Source organism: Saimiri boliviensis, chromosome 2 (assembly GCF_048565385.1).
Source record: "Saimiri boliviensis isolate mSaiBol1 chromosome 2, mSaiBol1.pri, whole genome shotgun sequence".
NCBI classification, from domain to species: Eukaryota; Metazoa; Chordata; class Mammalia; order Primates; family Cebidae; genus Saimiri; species Saimiri boliviensis.
Genome location: NC_133450.1, coordinates 96,391,251 through 96,413,463, shown reverse-complemented (window position 1 = coordinate 96,413,463; position 22,213 = coordinate 96,391,251). Strand labels below are relative to the sequence as shown.

Sequence of the window (22,213 nt, the reverse complement as noted above, 5' to 3'; positions counted from 1 at the left end):
GTTGCGGTGAGCCGAGATCGTGCCATTGCACTCCAGCCTGGGTAACAAGAGCGAAACTCCGTCTCAAAAAAAAAAAAAAAAAGGTGGAGAGAAATTTACAACGCATGGAGATGTTCCTTTTCCCCAATCCAGCATGAAATATATTTTGGAGCCACCTACTTTGCTCTATCTTTATTTCTGTAACACTGAATCAATATCATTTCTTTCTTGGGGCGTTAGCATTGAAATTAAGCCAAGGGAAAAGCACTGGAACAAAAATATGAATGTGAGTGTATATATATGGCATATACTATATGTACACACACCATGTTTATGTATTTGAAGAAAGTATATTATAATGTTAATTTTTTTGGTTTTTTTTGGTTGCTTTCTTTTTTTTCTTTTCTTTCTTTTTTTTATAATGTTAATATTAAACTGTGTCTACATAGATATAGTTTTCTGGTTCACAGTTTGTTCCTTTTTTTCTTTTCTTTTTCGAGATGGAATCTGGCTTTGTCACCCAGGCTAGAATACAGTAGCACCATCTCGGCTCACTGCAACCTCCACCTCCTGGATTCAAGTGATTCTCCTGCCTTAGCCTCCTGAGTAGTTGGGATTATGGGCACCCACCACCATGCCCAGCTAATTTTTGTATTTTTAGTAGAGACGGGCTTTCACTATATTGGCCAGGCAGGTCTCGAACTCCTGACTTTGTGATCCCCCCGCCTCAGCCTCCCAAAGTGCTAGGATTATAGGCATGAGCCACCGTGCCCAGCCTGCTGCATTTTTTTTTTTTTCTTTCTTTCTTTCTTTCTTTCTTTTTTTTTTTTTTTTTTTTGATGGAGTCTCACACTGTTGCCTGGGCTGGAGTGCAGTAACTAGACCTCCGCTCGCTGCAGCCTCTGCCTCGTGGGTTCAAGCAATTCTCCCGCCTCAGTCTCCCAAGTAGCTGGGATTACAAGCATGTACCATGATGCCCAGCCAATTTTTTTGTATTTTTAGTAGAGACGGGGTTTCACTATGTTGTCTAGGCTGATCTCAAACTTCTGACCTCATGATCCACCCGCCTTGGCCTCCCAAAGTGCTGCAATTACAGGCATGAGCCACCGTGCCCAACCCTGCTGCTTTTTTTCTATGTCTGATAATTTCTTATTGGATATCAGACATTAAATGTTATGTGGTCAAGTATTTAAAATTTGTTGTCTTTTTTCAGAGTTTTGAAGTTTATATTGGCCCACAGGTTAGCATTATAGTTAGGTTACTTGACGATCAACTTGAGAGTTTGGAGGATTTTTGTTGTTGTTGAGACACATTCTTGCTCTGTCACCCAGACTGGAGTGCAGTGCATAGTTCATAATGTTTACATATTTGGACACTGTGTATTATAATATTCATATTAAACTGTGTCTACATAGTTATAGCTTTCTGGTTCACAATTTGCTGGGTTTTTTACTTCCTTTGTTGTTGTTGTTGTTGTTGTTGTTGTTGTTGAGACCGAGTCTCACTCTGTCACCCAGGCTGGAGTGCAGTGGTGTGATCAACAGAGTGCAGTGGAAGGATCATGAACTACTGGGCTCGAGTGATCCTCCCACATCAACCTCCCAAGTAACTGGGATAACAGGCACATGCCATCACCCTGGCTGACTTTTACTTTTTGTTTTTTGTAGAGGGAGGATCTGGCTCTGTTGCCGGGCTGGTCTGAACTCCTGGCCTCAAAGGATTCCGCCACTTGAGCCTCCCAAAACACTGGGATTATAGGCGTGAGCCACAGAGCCAGCCAGGGGATTGTCTTTAAGCTTTGTAAGAGTGTGTCTAGAATAGCCTTCACTGTATGGCTAGTTTAGATTTTAAGTCCTGATCCTTCAGGGGTTTCTATTGATTGCCCTATGGCTCAGTGAGGTCTTTTTGGCTGAGTAGTATTTGAGCCCTTCTTCCCTCTGTCCTTTGAGAATTGTTCAGTTTTGAGTCTCCAGCAATTGTTCTTTGCCCAGTGTGTGAAATTTCACTCTATGAGTATGCAGAGTAGTTATTCAACCAGAGACCTAAGAAGACCCCTGTGTCGATTTTGGGAGCTCCTTCTCTGTATAGCTTCCTCCTCTCTGGTACTTTACCCTACGGATTCCAGCTCCCTCACCTCCCAAAGATGCAGTCTCCTTAATTTAGTGAGACCATTGCGCTTTGCTTAGGCTTTCCTTCCCTGTCCTGTAAGCTCAAAATTGTCCCCAGATAGGAAGCTGGGGCAATTGTAAGGTTCGGCTTAATTTTCTGCCTTCTCTTAAAGTTCAGTCTTTCCCTACCTGTTGTCACAGTGTGTGAAAACAGTTGTTTCATATCTTCTGTCTGGTTTTCTTGTTGTTTACCATAGGAGAGGACACTCTGTACCAGTTACTTCATGGTTGGTAGAGGAGCTCAGCATCTTGATAGTGAGGAAGCTTCTAGCCCCTGTATATTTATTTTGGTCTTATTTGATCTCTCTATGTATGTCTTACACAATTAGTGTTAGATTTCTTTTTTTTTTTTTTTTTTTTTTTTTTTTTGAGATGGAGTTTCGCTCTCGTTACTCAGGCTGGAGTGCAATGGCGTGATCTCGGCTCACCGCAACCTCCGCCTCCTGGGTTCAGGCAATTCTCCTGCCTCGGCCTCCTGAGTAGCTGGGATTACAGGTGTGCGCCACCATGCCCAGCTAATTTTTTGTATTTTTAGTAGAGACGGGGTTTCACCATGTTGACCAGGATGGTCTCAATCTCTTGACGTTGTGATCCACCCGCCTCGACCTCCCAAAGTGCTGGGATTACAGGCTTGAGCCACTACGCCCGGCCGGTTTCACCATGTTGACCAGGATGGTCTCGATCTCTTGACCTTGTGATCCACCTGCCTCGGCCTCCCAAAGTGCTGGGATTACAGGCGTGAGCCACCGCGCCTGGCCTAGTATTAGATTTCTTTGCACATCTTCATGCTTTTATGCCATTTACAAATTGTATAATTCTAAAATTTTATGTTCTACCTACTAATTGCAACTATTAAAAAAAATTTTCTATATTGATTTTTCTATCCAGTAACCTTGTTGATAGTGTATTTTTTTTATTATAAATATCATTTAAAAATAACGATAGCTTTGTTTCTTTATTTCCAATCCTTACATATTTTTTTTCTTTGCCCTGTTTCATTGGTTAAGAGTCTATTTATTTCAGGCCGGGCATGACGGCTCACGCCTGTAATCCCAGCACTTTGGGAAGCCGAGGCAGGTGGATTGCTTGAGCTCAGGAGTTCAAGACCAGCCTAGGCAATATGGCAAAACTGTCTCTACAAAAAGAAAAAATAAATAAAAATAAAAATAAAAATTAGCCAGGTGTGGTGGCCTGCTTCTGTAGCTACTTAGGAGACTGAGGTGGGAGGATTGCTTGAGCCTGGGAGATTGAGGCTGCAGAGTCAAGAGTATGCCCCTGTGTTCTATCCTGGTTACAGAGAAAGATCCTATCTCAAAAAAAAGCCTATTTCTTGTTAGCTAAGGTTTTTTGAAGTCATAAATAGATGTTGAAATTTATCAAATGCTTTTTTCTGTGTTTACTGAGATACTTCTATGATTTTTTTCACTTCGATCTGTTAATGTAGTGGATTACATTTTTTTTTTTAATGTGAAAACAATCTGTGCTTCTAAAATCCAACTTGGTTACATTGTATTTTCCTTTTTTATGCATTGCTTGATTTGCTATTATTTTGCTTATGATTTTTACATCTATGTTTGTGAATGAGATTGGTGTATAATTATCTTTTCCCTTTTTCTTGTCAGTGTTGCACTAACATGTTATACTATCCGTTGAAACAATTTGGAATTATTTCTTGAATATTTGATAAAATGTTTCTATTTGTTCAATTTCTTTTTCCCTTCTCTATTGAATTCTTTTGAATTGATTGAGGTTTCTGGAATAATCATTACGTTTTCTCCTTTGGACCTCATAAGCACACTGTTTCTGTTTTTTTAGTGGTTACAAGAAATTTCAACATGCATGTTAACTTATCAAAGTCTGTAGCTAAGCAATACTTTTACTTTTGGTATAAGAACCTTAGAACACTTTAACTCCTTTTAACTTTCTCCTGATCTATATTATTATAGCAGTGTATTTTAATTCTGTCTTTTCAAATTTTACACCATAAATAATTGTTTTTATTTTATACAGTCAACGTTCACCTATATGTTACTAATATATTTGCTACTTTCTTTTTGCATCTGGGACTGTCTAGACTGTTCCTTTTGTTAACATTCTCTGTGAGTCCTTTTCTGTGGTGGTGTTTCTGCTGGTTCTTTCTCATGGTGCTTTGTTTCTTGTGCGGTTGCTTTTTGTTTTGTTGTTTTGTTTTTAACTGTAAGCTGTTCATTGTCCCTAGGAAATTATTTGTGGGGATGTTGTGAGGCCTCAGATGAAGGTGAATCCCTTCAAAAAGTATTTTTACTTAGGCTGGGCGCGGTGGCTCACGCCTGTAATTCCAGCATTTTGGGAGGCAGAGGCGGGTGGATCACGAGGTCAAGAGATCGAGACCATTCTGGTCAACATGGTGAAACCCCATTTCTACTAAAAATACAAAAATTAGCTTGGCATGGTGGCGCACGCCTGTAGTCCCAGCTACTCAGGAGGCTGAGGCAGGAGAATTGCTTGAACGCAGGAGATGGAGGTTGCGGTGACCGGAGGTTGTGGTGACCCGAGATCGCACCATTGCACTCTAGCCTGGGTAACAAGAGCGAAACACTGTCTCAAAAAAAAAAAGTATTTATACTTATTTCTGCCAGGTGCTTAGAGGTCTGCTAACCCAGGGCCACTTTAACACTGTAGCTGCAGGCTTTGGAATCATCAGCTGATGTGCATTTGGGCAGAATACCCATTTGGTTACAATTTCTTAGGAATGTGCTCTTATTTGCCCTCTTAAGCCTCTAAGCACCAGAACGTCTTTTCTTGCAGTCTGCTCTGAATTCCCACTTTTGCTTAGATTTTGGCCTGTGATTTTACCGGTGAGTGATTTTATGTTTTAAAGAATATTTAAAGGCCGGGCGCGGTGGCTCAAGCCTGTAATCCCAGCACTTTGGGAGGCCGAGGCGGGTGGATCACGAGGTCGAGAGATCGAGACCATCCTGGTCAACATGGTGAAACCCCGTCTCTACTAAAAATATAAAAAATTAGCTGGGCATGGTGGCACGTGCCTGTAATCCCAGCTACTTAGGAGGCTGAGGCAGGAGAATTGCCTGAACCCAGGAGGCGGAGGTTGCGGTGAGCCGAGATCGCGCCATTGCACTCCAGCCTGGGTAACAAGAGCGAAACTCCGTCTCAAAAAAAAAAAAAAAAAAAAAAGAATATTTAAAATGCCTATTAAGTATGTTTCGTTATCAGTGGGAGGTGCTATCTGCATAACAGTGTGCCATTAAGGAGTGTAACATTGTTTTCTAAGTTTTTAAAAAATTTTTTTGGTAAAATACACAAAACATATAGAATTTATCATTTTAACCATGTTAAAGCGGACGCTTCAGTAGCATTAAGTACATTCAGTTTGTTGTGCAACCATCCTCACCATTCACCTGTAGAGTTTTTATCATCCCCAACTGAAACTCTATACCCAGTAAGCAACAGCTCCCCATTTCCTTCAAAACCCAGGCCTCTGGCCACCACCATTCTGCTTTCTGTCTCGATGAATTTGACTACAGGTACCCCATAGGAGTGGAATCATACGGTATTTCTCCTTTTGTGACTGACTTCTTTCTTTTGGCGTAATGTCTTCAAGTTTCACATGTGTCTTTCTAAGAGTTTGAAAGTGTTTTTTTCCTAGCTGTGGACCTAGGTTCCCTAGGATTAATTTGTATTTAAGTGTGAGGTGCACATCTAAATGTACCCCAAATGGATATGCCGTTGTTCCCATATAATGTATTGACTGATCAATCTTTTCCACACTGATCTGTAACGCCATCTGTCATATATCAGATTGCTGTGTAAATAGAAGCCTGTTTCTCTGTTTTGCTCTGTTGGTCTATTATCTATCCTTATACCAAAAGGTAGTCTTAGTTATTAAGTCTTGCAAGTAATTCAATATTATCATTTCAACATGTAATCAATACTTTAAAAAATCATTTTATTACATTTTTCTAACTTTTATTTTAAGTCCAGAGGTACATGTGCAGTTTGTTATACAGGTAAACTCATGTCACAGGGATTTTTTTATACAGATTATTAAACCAGGTACTAAACCCAGTACCCAATTAGTTATTTTTCCTGACCCTCTCTCTCCTCCCGTCTACCACCCTCAGGGAGGCCGGGGTGTGTGTTGTTCTCCTCTCTGTGTCCATGTGTTCTTGTCGTTTAGCTCCCACTTAGAAGAGGATATTCGGTATTATTCACTCCCTCTAGTAGGTATGAGTTTTTTTCTAGCTCCAGCTCGTGTTATCTGGAGCTCCTCACAGGCCTGTGGGTGAAGGTTGAAAGGGGGGAGGTGGTGTGACGGAGTACGCGGGCTGAGGCGGAAGTCCCCTGCTTTTTCCACCTGTGCCTTCAAGTGCCCTTGGGTTCAGTTTCAGATGTGTTGTTTCTGCCGGATTGCTGGGGGTACTTCAGGTGAAAGTGCTGTGGATCAGAAAGCACCCACTCTGTGGCACTGCTAGATCAAGTGGGCCACTTGTGGTCATTGTCTTACTGTCTTTTCAGCACCTAATAGCTGTCTCAGGAGTTGAAACATTTAACATCTCCATTTAGTGAATATTGATTGAATGCCTATTGTATGATAACACTGTGGATTTAGCAGGCATGGAAATAGACAAAGTCTCTGATCTTACGACATTTAAATTCTAGTCTATTAAAAGGAAAATACTGTAGTATTTTTTTGTTTGTGTGTAGGATACAATGTATGATTATTAATGGAATGTGTTTTGTTTTTTTTTTTTTTTTGAGATGGAGTCTCTCTCTGTTGCCCAGGCTGCAGTGCAGTAGCCCAGAGTTGCTCACTGCAACCTCTGCCTCCAGGGTTCAAGTAATTCTGCATCAGTGTTCCGAGTAGCTGTGATTATAGGCGCCCATCAGCACTCCAAGCTAATTTTTGTATTTTTAGTTGAGATGAGGTTTCACCATTTTGGCCAGGCTGGTCTTGAACTCCTGACCTCATGTGATCTGCCCATCTTGGCCTCCCCAAGTGCTGGTATTACAGGTGTGAGCCACCATGCCTGGCCTGAAATTTGTTCTTTTATTGGTTTTTGTTCTCTACATTTTTTTGTTTTGTTTTGTTTTTTTGTTTTTTGGTTTTCTTTGAGACGGAGTTTCGCTCTTGTTACCCAGGCTGGAGTGCAATGGCGCACTCTCGGCTCACCGCAACCTCCGCTTCCTGGGTTCAGGCAATTCTCCTGCCTCAGCCTCCCAAGTAGCTGGGATTACAGGCACGTGCCACCATGCCCAGCTAATTTTTTGTATTTTTAATAGAGACGGGGTTTCACCATGTTGACCAGGATGGTCTCGATCTCTTGATCTTGTGATCCAACCGCCTCGGCCTCCCAAAGTGCTGGGATTACAGGCTTGAGCCACCGCGCCCGGCCTTTTTGTTCTCTACATTTAAAATATTTCTGAAGACGTGAAATGAAAAATATTTTATTGCTGGTGATAAAATCTTCAACAAGTTCATTTTCATGAGCACAGCATTGACTGGCAAAAAGATATGGATATCTGCATAATTAAAGTCAAATTTCTGACAGGCAAAACTGCAGGAATAGCCAGGCTTCAGCACACTCTGAATGCACTTGTTAATCTGCATCCTTGGCTGGGCACAGTGGTTCACGCCTGTAATCCCAGGACTGTGGGAGGCCGAGGTCGGCGGATCACAAGGTCAAGAGATTGAGACCATTCTAGCTAACATGGCGAAACACCGTCTCTACTAAAAATACAAAAATAGCCAGGTGTGGTGGCACACACCTGTAGTCCCAGCTACTTGGGAGGCTGAGGCAGGAGAATTGCTTGAACCCAGGAGATGGAGGTTGCAGTGAGCAGAGATTGCGCCACTGCATTCTAGCCTGGGTGACAGAGCAAGGCTCTGTTTCAAAACCAAACCAAACAAACAAACAACAAAACTAATACATTGAAATAATCAGAAGTAGATACTTTATCGCTATTTTACATAACAAAAACTATCTCAAATTTTCTTGTGAAATAAATAGGATGGCTTGTGTAGCTTGGGACATGGTAGGTGCCCAATCAATGAGAGATTCAGAGATGACCTAGCCATACGAGATGTGTAAATCTAGATTAAATATTGATTTTTAAAAATAAGACTCACGCATATATGTAATCTCAGCACTTTGAGAGGCCAAGGTGGGAGGATTACTTGAGCATAGGAGTTTGAGACCAGCCTGAGCAACATGGTGAAACTCTGTCTCTACAAAAAACACAAAAATTAGCCAGGCGTGGTGGCACATGCATGTGGTCCCACCTGCTCAGGAGGCCGAGGCAGGAGGATCACTTGAGCCCAGTGAGTTGTGATCATGCCACTGCACTCAAAACTGGGTGACAGGGGACACTCTCCTAAATAAATAAAAAAAAAAGCTATAAAGAACATCCTTGGGACAATTCCAGGCTTTTGGATTCAAGCTGGATATAAGATAGGGCATTACTGTTGATTTTCTTAGGTGTGATAATGACTTTGGGGTTATGAAGGAGAGTATCCTTGTTCTTAAATGATGCTTGAGGAAATATTTAGGGGGAAAAGTGTCATGGTATCTGTGACTTACTTTCAATGGTTCACAAATAAAAATAGATAAAGAATACTGTTACTAAGAGCTAGATAAAGATGGTGGGTTTATGAATGCTCATTATCCTGTTCTCCCAACTTTTAAGGATGTTTAAAATTTTTCAAAATAAAAGCTTGGAGAAAAAAATTGTAGTTCCTTTTTACTCTTCCCTATTAAAAAAAAAGTTATGATTATGCAATTTCCCAAAGAGAATCTACTCCCAAAATGTGAATTAGAAATTGGGGACCATAAAAATTGAAGGAGGATTCAGAAAAGGTTTTGTTGTTTTTCTTTTAAATCTAAGTTACATCACTCGTGGGTAAACTTAGATCTGAGGCAACACTGTTCATGCACTTTGTCACAACAAATACTGAATGTTTATTTGCCTGAACTCTGTTTAACCTTGTACATTCACCTTCGTGTTGGCGAAGAGTTGTATTTCATAGTTCCTAACAAGGCAGTGCCACCTAGTCCACCTAAGTTTAGTTCACATTATGGCACACCTGGGGGTGCTGTGGGCAGTGAAGCCAAGACAGTTAGAAGATGCAATTTCACTTGATGAGTTTACAATTTAATTGGAAGCCAAAACATGAAAGCAGAAGGACACATTCAGAACAATTTGGAAACTACAAGTTAAAATAGCACAGTTCCTTGGGAGGCAGAGGTTGCAATGAGCCAAGATTGGCCATTGCACTCTAGCCTGGGTGACAGAGTGTGACTCCATTTCTAAATAAATAAATATAAAATAAAATAAAATAGCACATTTCCAAAAGTGGTGATAAGGAGGAATCTGTCATTAACATTGGTGTGGGAAAAAAGCTGCGGTGATAATCCAGATGTTAACAATGACCAGATGTCTGCTATAGACTTCACACCTCTTCAGAGATTACATTTTTCTTCAAGTCCAACCAGATTCAGGGTGCCACCACTGGAATTTTCTGTTGCTAGCCACATTTCCAATTTAGGGATTCCTTCCCTGAAGTTGAAGCCTGGGAATGGCATTGTGTATCTAACCATGGAGGAATTGTTTTTGTGACCCTAGTTTCTGCAAGTCCACAAAGCCCCCAGGATAAAGAATGCTTCCAAGACCAGGTACAGTGGCTCATGCCTGTAATCCCAGCACTTCGGAAGGCTGAGGTGGGTGGATCACTTGAGGTTGGGAGATTGAGACCATCCTGGCCAACATGGTGAAACCCTGTCTCTATGAAAAATACAAAAATCAGCTGGGCATGGTGGCACATGCCTGTAGTCCCAGCTACTTGGGAGGCTGAGGCAGGAGAATCGCTTGAATCTGGGAGGCGGAGGTTGCAGTGAGCCGAGATCATGCCACTGCACTCCAGCCTAGCAACAGAGCAATACTCTGTCTCAAAAAAAAAAAAAAAAAAAAAAAAGGAATGCATCCAGCATCCAGTATACCCAATATGTATTGTATAAACAATATATCACAGTAGTAGGTAGACATCTATGATCCTTAGTATTACACTTAAGAGGGTATTACTGATTTTCTTAAGGAATGCCAACAAAAATAGTTGGTCGTCTAAAAAGTCATGATAGGGAAAAGAAAATGACCTAGATTAATGTAGGAACTAAGAATTCTTACAGCTACTGTAACATTTATTCTAAAAGTTTTATCTGATGTGACAGATCTATTACAATTCTCATACATTTACCCAGGCACTTTCTGCAAGTATGAACTATATTAATTTAATATTGTGGTTTTAAGGCTAAAAATCATTTTTAACTTAGTGAAAAATGTACAAAAATATTTCTTTTTACCTCTAGATGGTGCTGTATATTGTTTTTTGTAAGCACAAGTTGCCTAGCTTTTTAATTGGATGGACTCTTAAAGATTAACTGTCTTATTATACAGATAAACAAACTACAATTGATTAAAATTTTGTTTTAAGATAAAAATTCTGGTTTGATGCAGAGCCAGAACTAAAGCCTTTTTCTGGTCAAGTGTTTAATGTATGAATCATTTTACAAAAGTATTGTCATTTCTGAGTTATTTCAAGCAGTATTGCACAGTTGTAACAAGTTTAAACTTTTATTCATTTATGAAATTTTCTTAGAAAGTTCTGAAAGAGAATGATTCTCCAAATTAAAATGAAAGTAGATAATAATGACAGATAATAGGCTATTATTATGTGTACATTTAAATTACTTTATCAAAGAACTCCCAATGGTTAAAGAACACAGAGAACTTGCTGAAAAGGAAATATAAATTGGTAATAATTACATGAAAATATATTCAAACTCACTAACAATCAAATAAAAACTAAAATAGCAACATGGTATCCCCTTGTCCCTTTCAGATAAGCAAAAAAGTCCATAAAGTGATCATCTTTCAGAGATGCTGAGTCAGTGATAAGATAGGTATTTCACCCACAGGCTGCAGGGGCATCGATTAGTACAATTATCTGAAAGTTAATCTGACAGATGTTATCAAGAATCTTAAATTGTTCAGACTCTGACCTAGCAGTTCAAAATCTAGTCTCCCGTCTGTAGGAAATAAACAGAAATATGGACACTTACATGCGAAGACATTAACTACAGCATTGCATATGGTACTTATACATAAGAAAATCATTACATAAATTAGGGTATAGTTATGATATGTCACAGCCATTTACAAATGCTATCCTGAATTAAAGAGGAGACTAAAATCTATTAACATGGTATTAGCTATATAAAAATATTACAATATTTAGAGAAAAAGAATGTAAAACATTCAAATATTAACAAAGGTTATCTAAATAGGAAGAGTATGGGTGATTATTTCTTTCAGTTTTCTTCTATTTTTTTCAAGTTTTCTATGAAGTACAGATAGTACTTTTATAGACAGAAAAAAAGTTATTTTTAAAACGAAGTAAGTAGCATTTGAAATGATTTTGAAACCTGTCATTCTGAAACTTGTCATTCGATCATCTGAGGCTGGGAGCTTTTCGGCCTTCCCATTCTCCTCTCTTAGGCTGTTATCGAGAGTGAGGAGGAAATGCTATATACACAGCTTTATTTCCCAGAGTCAGAATCATTATGTCACACTGGCTTTCCCTTTTCACTCTTTGATTATGATTGAGAAAACTTATAAACCCTAGAATGTAAAGTTTAGACAGCAGTGAATAATCATATCTAAACAAATCTCTCTGAATTTATTTTATTCTATGATTTTTTTTTTTTTTTTGAGACAGGATCTTACTCTGGTGCTCAGGCTGGAGTGCAGTGGCACAGTCTCACCTCAGTACAGCCTCAGTCTCCCTGGCTCAAGCAATCCTCTCACTTCAGCCTCCCTAGTAGCTGGGAATACAGGCAAGCGCCGCCACACCCAACTAATTTTTGTATTTTCGTAGAGACAGGGTTTTGCCATGTTGCCCATGCTGGTCTCAAACTCCTAGGCTCAAGCAACCCACCTGCCTTGGCCTCCCTAAGTGTTGGGATCACAGGCATGAGCTACTGCACCCGGCCTTATTTTATGATTATTTATTTACTCAGTTATTACAATTTAATTGTATGCATTATAACTCAAGTGTTCTAAAGTAAAGCTCACACATTCACATGTCTTGTTAGCTTCTCCTTAGTTTATCCTAAAACTGGTTACTAAAAGGGCTCTCAGGTTAATAAAAATAGACTCTTGCCAGCTCTCAATTCTTAACTGAAAACATTCATTCGTTTTTGGGCGAAAAAATGTTAGTTCATCTGAAACTTCCTTTTAAAATCTTTTAAAATTCAGATTGTCTTCTTTTTTTTTTTTTTTTTTTTTGACATGGAGTTTTGCTCTTGTTACCCAGGCTGGAGTGCAATGGCATGATCTCGGCTCACCGCAACCTCCGCCTCCTGGGTTCAGGCAATTCTCCTGCCTCAGTCTGCTGAGTAGCTGGGATTACAGGCACGCGCCACCATGCCCAGCTGATTTTTTTTTGTATTTTTAGTAGAGACGGGGTTTCACCATGTTGACCAGGATGGTCTCGATCTCTTGACCTCGTGATCCACCCGCCTCGGCCTCCCAAAGTGCTGGGATTACAGGCGTGAGCCACCGCGCCCGGCCCCAGATTGTCTTCTTAATGATGAAAACCATAAACTGCATATTCAGTGCAAGTAGTGAAACCGTCTAGAACAGGCGTCCCCAAACTTTTTACACAGGGGGCCAGTTCACTGTCCATCAGACAGTTGGAGGGCCACCACATACTGTCCTCCTCTCACTGACCACCAATGAAAGAGGTGCCCCGCCGGGCGCTGTGGCTCACACCTGTAATCCCAGCTCTTAGGGAGGCAGAGGCGGGAGGATAGCTTGAGCCCAGGAGTTCGAGACCTGCCAGGGCAATATAGCGAGACCCCGTTCTCCACAAAAAGGTAAAAAAAAAAAAAAGACAAAAAAAAAAAAAGAAAGAGGTACCCCTTCCTGAAGTGCGGCGGGTGGGGGGGGGGCGGATAAATGGCCTCAGGGGGGCCGTGTGCGGCCTGCGGGCCGTAGTTTGGGGACCCCTCTAGAATTATACTGCTAGACATTTGTCCTGGAGATTGATTAGTAGGACGGTTAGGAAGTTACAGTTTAGCATTTCCATCTGGCAGTAACTACTTCTGTGATATTTAGCAAATTATGTTTTTTAATTTTTATTTTAATTTATTTTTCTTGTACCATTCACATTTCCACAATGGGAAATTATTTATGCTCAGTTTCTTTGCCTATAGAATGAAGATGGGGCTGGGTGTGGTGGCTCATGCCTGTAATCTCACCACTTTGGGAGGCCAAGGCAGGCAGATCACCTGGGGTCAGGAGTTCAAGACAGCCTGGTTAATATGGTGAAACCCCATCTCTACTAAAAATACAAAAATTAGCTGGACGTTGTGGCAGGTGCCTGTAATCCCAGCTATTCAGGGGGTTGAGGCAGGAGAATCACTTGAACCTGGGAGGCAGAGGTTGCAGTCAGCTGAGACTGTGCCATTGCACTCTGCACTCCAGCCTGGGCAACACAGTGAGACTCTGTCTCAAAAAATAATAAGAAAATTAAATTAAGATGTAGCCAGGTGACCTATGACTCATGGTTCCACGGAGGGGAAGAATATTTGAAATTGTGCTTGTAGTGGAAAATCTTGGTCACACAGCTTCCACCTGTTTAAAATCCCTTCTGGCCGGGCATGGTATCCCCTCATGCCTGTAATCCCAGCATTTTGGGAAGGCAAAGTGGGAAGATTGCCTAAAGCCAGGAGTTCGAGACCAGCCTAAGCAACATAGTGAAAACCCATCACTACACAAAATGTGAAAATGAGCCGGGCATGGTGGCACTGCCTTTGTAGCCACAGCTACTCAGGAGGCTGAGGTGGGAGGATTGCTTAAGTCCTGGAGATTGAGGCTGCAGTGAGCCATCATCATGCCACTGCACTCCAGCCTGAGTGACAGAGTGAGATCCTGTCCAAAAAAGAAAAAAATCCCTTCTGATTCTGAAATGCTTTTCTGCTGTGTCCCTTCAGGACAATGTCTGCAACAGGAACCACCTGGGCCCTTGTCTTACACGTTTGCACCCAGATCCCATCAGTTTAGAAGCCACTGTTTGCTTCTGTTTTCTTAGTGATAGGATCCGAATGTTTGTGCCCCCCGTCCCCAAATTTATATGCTGAAAACTTAATCCCCAAGGTGAAGGCATTAGGAGGTGGGACCTTTGGGAGGTGAATAGGCCCTGAAAGTGCTGCCTTTATAATGGGATGAGTGTCCTAATAAAACAGATCCAGAGAACTCATTTTACTCCTTCCACCATATGAGAACATAACTAGAAAACGCCATCTAGGGACCAGAAAGCAGGCCCTCGCCAGACTCTGAATTTGCCAGCCCCTTGATCTTAGACTTTCCAGCCTTCAGAACTGTGAGAATCAATATTTGCTGTTTATTAGCCACCCACTTTATGGTGTTTAGCGGTAGCAGCCCAAATAACACAGTTCCTCAGAGAAAACGCTGCTTAACTGTTTGGTCTAGGGGCATAGAAACTGCTACTGAACCCCTAAAATAATGGCTTCTATCAGTCCTCAACACCTCTGGAAGGGTGCAGCGGTCATGTGTAGGAATTTGTTAGCAGAAACCCTAGTGTCTAAATTCCTGCATTCTCCCTATTCCTCCCTGTCCTGGGCCGACCTTAATACAGAGCACACAGATGGCTACCTACGTGGTGTGATCTGAGGGGAACCAAGACAGGGTTCTTTACCACGTTGCCTGCTAGTCCAACATTACTGCACTTAACTTTGGCTCTTGATGGCTACTGCAGGTCATGAAAACATTCTTCAAACAGTGGAGGAAATCCAACCCAAGGAGAACAGAATATTCATAGTGTATGGAGGATGAAGTTCAAACAAAAACATTGGTGAGCCTACCACAAGACGTAAAAAAAAAACAGATTTAAGAAATAATATACTGTGACAATGCCTCAGACAGCAGCCACGGACATTTACGTTGAACACCATGAGCATCTTCATGTCTCTGTTCATTCCAGTGTTATGAACATACCATTCTTTGATGGTAAGTCACAAATCTTCACTTACTTTGCCTGTTACATTTGAGCAGTTGTGGAGAAACAGATTGCAGGTTAAGATTTCCTTCCTGGCTATTTTTAAAATGATTTCTGTGGTCTGAGTTGTATTCCATTTTTGGCCATCAGTGTGTTTATAGGCAAACTTCTTATGTTTATCTCTAGGTTCTTTGTTTTGTAATTTTATTTAAAGTTACTAATAGTGAAATAATTCACCTTTAAACAAGAGACTGTAAAAGCGTATTAAATAAAGGGGAAATTTTCTATGCCTTAGCCTTGTAAACAATGAATAGACTTTATTTTCTCTCAAAGTTCTTAGAGCTACTCATAGTTCATAAATATAGTGAAATTATAAACTCATCAGTTTATCATTTTAAATTTAGCTTAATTAGAGATGAGGACAAAAGCAGATTATGAGGAAACAGAATTCTGGGCATCATAGGTAAATATTATAGTGTAACTTCTTTGGCTAGAGCTTGCCTAGGGAAATCTACAATTTACGTGATGTTTTTGGTTGATTTTTCTATGATTCCTCTTCTCCTGTACTTTTTTTTTCCCACCCAGGCTGGAGTGCAGTGGTGCAATCTCAGCTCACTGCAGCCTCTGCCTCCCAGGTTCAAGTGAGTCTCCTGCTTCAGCCTCCCAAGTAGCTGGGATTACAGGCACCTGCCACCATGCCCAGCTAATATATATATTTTGTATTTTTGGTGGAGATGAGGTTTCACCATGTTGGCCAGGTTAGTTTTGAATTCCTGACTTTGTGATCCGCCTGCCTTGGCTTCCCAAAGTGCTGGATTATAGGCGTGAGCCACTGCGCCCAGCCGCTTCTACTGCACTTTAAAAATATTCTCAGATGTTGTACTTATGTATCTGTTTGTTCAAGAGATTATCTATTTGAACACAGACACCCACCGTGTTCTGAGAATTATGCTTGTGCTTGAAGCTACTAAATGGAATGGACTAGGTCCCTCTGTGTCAGCTGGAGACAGACAATTACAGAGTCTTGTTACATACACAGAAATATGCTTGAGGTTCCAAGAGATCACGTGGGAAGGAGCTCCTGGTTCTGTCTGGAAATGTCAGGGGGAACCTGCCCAAGGAGGAAACACTTAGCTGAGGGAGCATCTCCTGTCCTTGTGATCTAGAAGGGGAGAAAAACATCTGTTTAGAAAGTACTTGGCTTGAGGGAGCCCTGGGTGCTCTCCACAGCCTAAGAGATTCTGGGGAGGAGCTTAGAGGTTCACAGCCTAAGAAGTTCTGGGGAGGTGCTTAAGGAAGGACCCACTAAAATATTGAGTAAGAGAGCCTTCCAGGCATGCAGAGCTGAGGGCCAGGGCACAACCATGTTTGCATGGCTTATGCAGGGAAAGGCAAGCAGTTCAGAAGGGCTGGGAGGCAGAATTTGGCAGGAGGATGAGGTGGGATTTAAATTTGGGAATGACAGCAGTAACTAGCACTTACTAAATTCTTACCATGTGCCATGCACTGTTCTAAACACTTCACGTGTTTAGTTCATTTAATCCTCATTTGGTGCTATGATTTACTATTTTTATCTCCATTTTATAGAAGAACATCGTGGTAGCATTAAAATATGTCCACAAATCCTTTGATACTCTTCCCATTAAGAAATAACCCTAATTTATCTCCCCTTGAGCATAGGCTAAATTTAATGACTTGTTTCTACCTAGTAAAATGTAGCAGCAGTCACGCCTATAATTTCAGCATTTTGGGAGGCTGAGGTGGGTGGGCCACCTGAGGTCAGGAGTTCGAGACTAGCCTGGCCAACATGGTGAAACTCCATCTCTACTAAAAATACAAAAATTAGCTGGGCGTAATGCGGGAGCCTGTAATCCCAGCTACTTGAGATTACACTGATCCACCTGTCTCGGCCTCCCACAGCGCTGGGATTGCAGGCATAAGCCACTGTGCCCGCCAATTTTTTTTTTTTTTTTAATTTTAGTAGAGATTGGATTTGGTGCTGGCAGGGGGAAGTTCTCAATACGTTGGTGAGGCTGGTCTTGAACTACTGGGCTCAGGTGTTGCTCCTGCCTTGGCCTCCCAAGGCAGGGAGTATAGGCGTGAGCCATTGTGCTCAGCTGATTGCAGTTTAGGAAGATGTCTTGGTTTACAGTCCTGATTTTTTTTTTTTTTTTTTTTGCTATGAAGTCTCGCTCCATCGCCAGGCTGGAGTGTAATGGCGTGATCTTGGCTCACTGCAACCTCTGCCTCCCAGGTTCAAGTGATTCTTCTGCCTCAGCCCCTCGAGTAGCTGGGACTACAGGCACACGCCACCACACCTAATTTTTGTATTTTTAGTAGAGATGGGGGTTTCACCATGTTGTCCAGGATGCTCTCAATTTGCTGACCTTGTGATCCACCCACCTCAGCCTCACAAAGTGCTAGAATTACAGGTGGGAGGAATTACAGGTGGAAGCCACTACATCTGGCCCTAGAGTCCTGATTTTAAGGGCCTGCAATTGAAGTGAGGAAGAACAGCGTCAGGTGATGAAAGTAATCCAGACAGGGAATGGTGAAGTCCTGAACTAAAGCATGGGATAGGAATAATTTGATGGGTTCGAGAACTATCCAGAAGGAAGACTTGAAGGACTTCTTTGTGGCTGCCTAGATATCTCTGGTGCCTGCCTATGAGAGAGAGGAAAGCGTCAGTGGGGAAACTTCCAGAACTGGGTAGGTTGTGCTTTCTTGGTGGAGGTGGGGAAGGAGTGTTGGCTGCTGATGGGAGAGAGGGAGAGTTGTGATGAATTCTGCTTTGGACGTGGTACTTTCAGATGCCTTTGAGACACCTTTGAGACATTCAAGAGGTACCTGAGAAGGGGGACCCCAGTTCCCCTGGAACTGCATGCAGAGGAGAGGTCTAAGCTGAGTGAGGATCTGAGAGTCATTTGCTGGTGTTTAGAGGAGGTGAAGTAACGGGCGGCGACGATAGCCCCCTGGGAGAGTGTGTGCAGCGAGAGAAATGGAGGTCTCACAAAGGAGGCCTGGAAAATCCTACCCTTGACACAGGGTGGACAGAGAGAGAGAAGCCAGAGAGAGGAGAACCAGGAAAAACGTCACCAGAAAAGCTGAAGGGAAAGAGAAGTTCGGAGAGAGTGTAATTAAGGTATGAAATGCAGCTTCAGTATCTGAAAGATGCCACGTTCCAAGTTCATGAAACCTGGCCACTCTTCAGGCTTGTCACTTGAAAGACACCCCGTGGACACTCTTTGCCTACTGCCCTTTGAGACAGCTCCAAGGCCCCCCTAAGACACTTTTTTTTTTTTTGAGACGGAGTTTCGCTCTTGTTACCCAGGCTGGAGTGCAATGGCGCGATCTCGGCTCACCGCAACCTCCGCCTCCTGGGTTCAGGCAGTTCTCCTGCCTCAGCCTCCTGAGTAGCTGGGATTACAGGCACGCGCCACCATGCCCAGCTAATTTTTTGTATTTTTAGTAGAGACGGGGTTTCACCATGTTGACCAGGATGGTCTCGATCTCTCGACCTTGTGATCCACCCGCCTTGGCTTCCCAAAGTGCTGGGATTACAGGCTTGAGCCGCCGTGCCTGGCTAAGACACTTCATATATTCTCCTGGTCTTAGCAGATCTGTTACTTACTCATTTCGGTCCAACAACCATTTATTTAAAGTTTAGCTTCTAGGCATATAATAAATGATTATTAAATGAGTAAATACTTAATATGGGCAAGGCACGGTGTAGTGAGGGTTTTTCTCTATTTGTAGATGCAAAGGTAAGGAAGAAGACTTCTTAATGACTCCCATCGACTTGTGTGAAGTTGCTCCAGATTTTAAAGGGTGTTTGTCTTCTGCAGAGACACAGATTTTTTTAAGTTTTCTTGTGGAAGAGCTAACATTGTTGACCAAGGAAAAAGAAAAAAAGCAGTCAAAGGCCTAGGATTCCAAAATTTTCCTGATATTTTAAAGTTGCGTTGACAAATGCAGTTGGAAAGTTAACACAGATTAAGCTGAGATTCTAAAGAGGGCTCCTGTACTGGCAGAAGCATCTTTCAACGCCAGCTGTTCTAACGGCAGCTTCCTGTCCATCTGTGAGTCATTATTTTTAAAAGTTGTATTTAAGTTAAATGAAATAATGTCACTACTTAGCTTTTTTTTTTTTTGTAATTAGATATGGTGATTGGACTCTTTAAAAATTATGCTTGCATTTTCAATTATGAACACCGTGACAAGGTAGTAAAATAACAAGTTTCAAAGGTCTGAAAACTTTTATTGAGTAAAGAAATACTGAATTAGAAAATTGAATTATGACATTACTATTAAAGGCAAACAAAAGGCTTTTTATAATGTTACATATTTAAGTTTTTAAGACAATCAGAAAATTATAAACCAGGTTCTCAATTTTGAAATCCTTTATAGTATAAAAGCTCCATTATAAATCTGCTGGATTTATGAACTGAGGATGCTGATTTAATAGGGCATAAAACCCTGTAACGTAATGCTACTTACTGAGGGTCAGGTTTCTTTGCTGGTTTAATACTTTGAGAAAGTAAAAAGAATAGAGAAAAGGGTTGATTGAGTTCATCTGAAAGAACCCCTGGCCCCATCCCCCAAAGGAAGCCTTCTCATCCTTAAATCTTGCTTGCCCACTGCTTTGTCTCTTCTGAGCCCTCTCCCTTTCTTGACCCTTCTCACTCGTGAATCGCTGTGCTCCGCACCTTGGCATCGAGGCTTTCGTTCTGTCATTTTAAATGGTCATATAGTGATTTCGTGTGTATTTAGTACAGGCTTGTCCCTAGAGTTTCCTGTTCCTGAAGGAAGGGAGATGCTAGGTTTTATTGCCATTTTCCTACAAGGACTTAAGACACTCTGATCCCTGAATACCCTGTTTCCAGTGGTCTGATGGTTAATTTTCTGTGTCACTACTAAGTGGTAGTGCCCAGTTGTTTGGTCAAACACCAGTAAAGATGTTGCTGTGAAGGTATGTTTTAGATGATTAACATATAAATCAGTTGGCAGCGAGTAAAGCAGATGACCCTCTGTAATACGGATGGGCCTCATTCAATTAGTTGAAAACTTTGAGAGCAAAGACTGAGCCTCCCTAAAGTATAAGGAATTCTCTAGACTGCAACACAGAAACCCTGCCCAAGCGTCCAGACTGCTGCCCTGTGGAATTCAGCCTCTGAACTGCGACGGCCACTCTTGTCTGCATTTCCAGCCTGCTGGACTGCTTTTCAGATTTCGGACTTGCTAGCCCCACAATCACGTGAGTCAATTCCTTAAAATCAATGTGTGTGTGTGTGTGTGTGTGTGTGTGTGTGTGTGTGTCTCCTATTGGTTCGGTTTCTCTGCAGAACCTTAGCTAAGAGGTATGAAAAATCTGTAATAGGCCGGGCGCGGTGGCTCAAGCCTGTAATCCCAGCACTTAGGGAGGCCGAGGCGGGTGGATCACCAGGTCAAGAGATCAAGACCATCCTGGTCAATATGGTGAAACGCCGTCTCTACTAAAAATACAAAAAAAAGTAGCTGGGCATGGTGGCACATGCCTGTAATCCGAGCTACTCAGGAGGCTGAGGCAGGAGAATTGCCTGAACCCAGGAGGCGGAGGTTGCGGTGAGCCAAGATCGCACCATTGCACTCCAGCCTGGGTAACAAGAGCGAAACTCCGTCTCAAAAAAAAAAAAAAAGAAAAGAAAAATCTGTAATAAATGATAAACAAGACTAAGACATTACACCGGGCTATATAATTTTTATAGTAACCTCTGAGGAAACTACTATCTAGTTATCAGTTTGCAGAAGTGACAGATCTTAAAGGAGTAATAACTTAGCCAGTCAACCACTGTACTTATCTACTAAGCAGATTATACTCGTGTCATTGGTTTTTTTTTTCTTTTTATTTGGAAATAATTTTATTCTTACAGAAAAGTTGCAAGAATAAGACTAATACAAGGAAAACTTGTGTACTCTATCCAGTGTCACCTAGTTTACCCATTAACTTGATCATTGTGCACGTGCTCTTTATCCACTTACATACACACAGTATTTCTTTTTCTGAATTATTTGAAAGTCAGTTGCATACACCACAACTCTTTACCTCTAAATGCTTCAGTGTGTATTTCTTAAGAATAGGGATAGTCTCTTGCTAATCTAGTACAGTTAACAACTAAAGTAATTTTAACATTGACATAATATATCTATAATCTGTGTAATATTATCATTTAAAACATTTTGTCCCCTTTATTTAGTTTAGGATCAAGATACCATGTCTTTCTAATCTGGAACATTTCCACAAGCTTCCCTTGTCTCATATAACATAGGTGCCATCCATTTTGATGCAAAGTTTTTAGGGGAATTGTTCAGTTAAAAGCAGTTTTCATAAAACTCAGAGTCGGGATAAATTTTTTTTTTTTTTTTTTTTTTTTTTTTTAGACGGAGTTTCACTCTTGTTACCCAGGCTGGAGTGCAATGGCGCGATCTCGGTTCACCGCAACCTCCGCCTCCTGGGTTCAGGCAATTCTCCTGCCTCAGCCTCCTGAGTAGCTGGGATTACAGGCACGCGCCACCATGCCCAGCTAATTTTGTGTATTTTTAGTAGAGACGGGGTTTCACCATGTTGACCAGGATGGTCTCGATCTCTCGACCTCATGATCCACCCGCCTCGGCCTCCCAAAGTGCTGGGATTCCAGGCTTGAGCCACCGAGCCCGGCCTAGAGTCGGGATAAATTAATATCAGATGTAATTTTCCCCCTAGGACTTCATTAGGATCGCATAGAATCCTGGATATGAAACACATACCCTGCTAATGCCTGACTAAATGAAGCTCATGGCCTCATGGTTCTCTACTACGCTTTCCTCATCTAGGTTTTCCTCTTTGCCCCCGGCACAGTCAGTGGGTACCACAGACTTTTCATCTGAATTTCAGTGACTAAGAGCTCATTCCAAATTAGAGCTGGACTTGGGAATTAGAACCAGATCTGTTCTTCAGCTAATTAGTTCATAACACAAG

The 22,213-nt window shown here is 41.6% G+C and overlaps 1 long non-coding RNA gene across 1 annotated transcript in view; it reads left to right on the top strand.

Moving 5' to 3' along the window:
* LOC141582702 (uncharacterized) overlaps nt 1-15,798 on the top strand; it is a 38,956-nt gene extending 23,158 nt beyond the window's left edge. The window contains exon 3 of the long non-coding RNA XR_012515602.1: nt 14,980-15,798. This is a non-coding gene — a long non-coding RNA (uncharacterized LOC141582702). The remainder of the gene's footprint in view (nt 1-14,979) is intronic.
* Nucleotides 15,799-22,213: the final 6,415 nt, after the last annotated feature.